The 4,421-nt window shown below is 36.2% G+C and overlaps 1 pseudogene; it reads right to left on the reverse strand.

The window, feature by feature from the left end:
- Positions 1 to 3,006, reverse strand: part of LOC18041797 — a 10,745-nt pseudogene extending 7,739 nt beyond the window's left edge.
- Between the last annotated feature and the right edge of the window lie 1,415 nt (positions 3,007 to 4,421).

The following is a 4,421-nucleotide window of genomic DNA, read 5'->3' on the forward strand; positions in this document are numbered from 1 at the left end:
AAGTATTAATTTATCGATGCTTTGTCATATTTTTCAAACTTAAAAGTAAGCTATGAAAAAAAAATCTAGAAAATGGTTTCATACCTTTATATATATATATAAAGAAAATGTAAGCTTACGCACCTTCTCGTTGAAAAGCAGGGTTGAAGTATCCAAAGTGATTTCGCTGGAGCCATACATAGTCGTCGATTCCTCTTGCGACACTGGTCTGTTTGGTGATGCTGAAGGAGTCTTCACTTCACGGCAGAAACTTGTAACCTCTGGAAGATTCCCCAGGCTCAAAGATCTTAATTGAGCAAACTCTATCTTCTCAATTGCATTATCAACTTCTTCCCCAATTGCAAAAATCTCTTTCATCTTGCTGCAATTAACAACTGCAATTCTCTCAAGTCTTGGAAGGCATTTTGTTGTAGAGAGCCAAAAGATATTGCTTAACTTATCACAATTATATGCTTCTACGGTTTTGAGTTTGTTGAAAGACTCTACTTTGAGCCGATCAATACATATCCTCTCCATGTTGATCAAATTGTGAAGGATAAGTGACTCCAAAAGAGGAAAGGCATCACAAGCGACCATCGCCCTTGAATCGACGATGCAAAAGAAGTCAGGATTATTTTGAACCCAGAGAAGCTTCAATTGTGAAAAGCCCTCCGTGTCCAAATTGAAAAGAACATCCTCGATGCCTTGCAGCTTGTCCAACCATAAGTATTCAACGTTATTGATGCCCTGCAATTTCATGGAGCAAATGTTCATAAAATCAAGCTTGAGCTTCAATGCTCTTAATCTCTTCCGATCACTGTTGATCGAAAAGTGCAGCTGACTTTTGAACCAATTTTGTCTAACACTCTTGGGAGGCATGAACGACTCATTTGCAATAGATATTTTGAACCTTTCGAGCTTTCTGGCCAAAAAACCTTCTGGTAAAATACTGTCATTTTTAACGTCAATTTCTAGAGTGGTTAGCCGAGGTAAATGCATCAATTCGTCAAGGCTAGCATTACTTCTTTTGCTGTTGGCTCTTTCAACCTCCCATTCAATGAAGCAATTACCCATATACAGCTCTTCTAGTCGAGTTAAGCTTGATATGAGATTGGGCGCAATAACTTTTAGATGGAAACAATTGGTTAAATCTAACAATCTCAACTTATTCAATTGACCTAGTTCTTCTGGCAACTGCATAATATCAGACATCAAAAAGCTAAGGACTTCTAGATTCTTCAACTTCCCAATGATTGCTATGTCGCCCAACGCACTTTGATCCAGACATAGTGTGTGAAGATTTACTAGAAGATCAATTGAAGATGGAAAAGAAGAAACCTGCATTCGGGTAAAATCCAGAACTCTAAGCTTTTTCATCCCTACAAAAAAGTTCTCAGGAATATTGATTTCAAGAGAAGAATCTTTGAGAGAGATAAATAAAAGTTCAAGGTTTGGGCATTCTAATCCTTCAGGAAATTCACGATTACTATTATTTATTAAAGAGATAGCATTGCATTTTCGTAGTGCATCCTCATCTGGCCAGTCCCACACATCCTCATCATTTCTCACCGAAAACACGTGTTGGTGGCGGCATGCAATTGATATTGCGACATCGCAAACAACATCATGCATTGAAAATCGTTCATTGCTATCACCCTCAAGCAACAAACAAGAGTCTCTAAGTTCATGGACCAATGCATATAATTTGTCTCGTGCATCTTCCATCTTATTGACTCCTTTAAATATACCCAAACCCATGGAGTACTTGAACAAGTCCGAAGTATTATGGCTCTCCATTAGACTACAGAGCAGAAAAATTTTCTTGAGTTGCTCACCTTTTAAATGGTTGAAACTGAGCTCAATACTTGAATAAGTCTCTGCAGATACCCCTTCGAAGTTTACCATTGAAGGCGTTTGGAGTTCTCGCAAGGAATTCTTCCATTCATGCAGACTCTTGCCTCTCAGTGCCTTTGCTACTGTAGTCAAGGCAATGGGCAAACCTCCACATGCCCTGGCGACGTCTATTGCTGTAGATTTCAACTCACGATTTTCAACATCATCACCGGCCATCATCTTAAACAATCTCCAGGCTTCTTCTTCATTTAAATTGTTTATCAAAAAGTTGTCTTTAGAACCCATTTTTAAGAGGACACTACGATCTCTTGCCGTTAGCAGTAGTTTGCAGCCTTTATGATCTTCTCCAAAAGGAATTCCAACTGTCTCCAAATCAAGGTGTTTCCAAATGTTATCTAAAACCACAAGGATCTTCTTGTGATTTCTCAATCGCTCAAATAGTCTACTTGCTCTTCTAGATTCAACTTCCTCGTGCAGCTCCAGGCCCAACTTCTCGGCAATTTCCTGTTGAATCTTTTTTATGTCTGGAGTTTGGGAAACCTCTGAAAAGACCACCATATCAAAGAGCTTGTCTTCCATAGCTTGCCTGGCGACCTTCTTCACCAGTGTCGTCTTTCCAATGCCGCCCATGCCGTACACCCCAATGATGCTGACATTAACATCGATCAATGCTTTTTTTATAGCCTCAAAAGTAGAACGTCTTGATTCGAAGGCCTCGTAGCCTTTGTGAGACTTGAGCCAAATCTCCTCCGGAATGGTACGGTAGGAAATTCTATCATCAAATCTCCCAGCTTCTTCTCGGAGTTTAAAAAGGGCCTCCTTCTCTGTTTCTGCTTTCTTTCCATGCTGATAGCGAGTAATCCAATTAGGAAACAGCCCCATGAGACATCGTTCATTTGCTTTCTCTTCGTCGAAAATGAATTTGGCTGCCTCCTTAATGCTCTTGTTCGCATTAACCAGCCATTTCTCAACCTTCTCTTCAATCTTTTCACTTTTTCTTTCAGCCTCAGAAACTCTGCGCTGAATGCTTTCTCTTTCATCCTTGAGCCTATCGAGTTCTTCCTTGAGATTCTCAAAGTTGGCAGCGGAGTTATACCAATAACTAAATTCGCGTTGTGCGTGAGGAGACAAGCAGTTTACAACTCCTGGAACAATGCTTTTCAAAATGTCCATTCTTTTTTTTTTTTTGGGGGAAGGGAACGAAATAGAAATAGAACAGGGTCAACGGCTGTGCAATTGATAATCAAGTAGAAGCAAAACAAGGCAAAATTGAAAAAAGAAATTATATTTGTACAAAACAAGGAGAAAATCAGTGTAACAGATTGAGCGTGGGCGACTCCTTTTTAAACCGCAGAAGGAAAAAAAAATTATTCTGAATTTCAATATATTAATTTTTATGCTAATTTATGTTGAGATTCGTAATCTCGTCTCAATGATTAATTAGTAGATAATCTTTCTAACAAATATGTGTTGAATAGATATATTTCTTGACTATTAGAAGGTTAGATATATTTTAGCATAGGAATGAAAGTACCAAGTTGTGTCATATTAGAATAAAAATTTGAGCTGAAAATATTGTTATATGACCTTTTAATTATTTGTCAGCAAATAATTAATTCATATAAAAAAATTAATAATCTGAATTAGTCTTTAAGTATTATAAATATTTTTTTATTTTTAATTATAATATCATTATTTAAAAATAATTGCTTGACTTATATTAGTAACATTACGATTGTCATAAAACATGTGATCCTCATCCAATATCCATTATTTGTGATCCTTAATCAATAAAATATCTAACACTCCAGTCCAATGCTGCCGTCATTATCGAACGGTCGATATCCAACACTCGCACGAAGATTCCAAGAAGTTGCGTGGCTGCCGACTTTTAGATGCAAAGCCTCATTGTGTCGATGTTACACAAAAGAGAGCAGTCCGGGTAATTGCCAAAACTTAGAACTAAACAGTAGCTTAGTCAGAAAATCAAATGCCAGTACCGTTAAAATGACCGATAAAAATATAAAGAAACCAAAGCTTTAAAAGAAATCAGCCAAATCACGAAGATTGAAGAGTAAATCTATGGTTTTAGATTTTTATTTTATTTTTTTAGATAATAGATATTATTTTGATGAATTTTTAATATTAGAATAATGTTAGGAATTTCGATAGTAGAATTCTAACTTGAGATCCAATTGTTATGTATCATTTTTTTATTGGATAATGAATTTCATAACTAGTAAAATTAATATTTTGATCATCTAATAAAGGACTATCATATCAGTTGAGACTCAATTATTGGGATCCTTAACATTGCTCTTAGTATTAAATTGGACATCTTAGCTAAATCAAATTAAAAATCAAATTAGATTTTAGGCTTTTATCCAACATCTCTTTTTTTTTTTTTTGGGTCTATTTGAAGTGAACGAAATAAAAATACAACAGGTTCAACAACTGGGCAATTGATGGTCAAGTAGAAGCAAATCAAGGCTAAATGGGAAAGAGAAATGATATTTGTGCAAAACAAGGAGAAAATCAGTGTAACTGAAGAGAATCAAAGTGCTTTTGAGATCAAAAATTGAGGCAAG

This window comes from Citrus clementina, unplaced genomic scaffold (genome assembly GCF_000493195.1).
Source record: "Citrus clementina cultivar Clemenules unplaced genomic scaffold, Citrus_clementina_v1.0 scaffold_5, whole genome shotgun sequence".
Taxonomy (NCBI): Eukaryota; Viridiplantae; Streptophyta; class Magnoliopsida; order Sapindales; family Rutaceae; genus Citrus; species Citrus x clementina.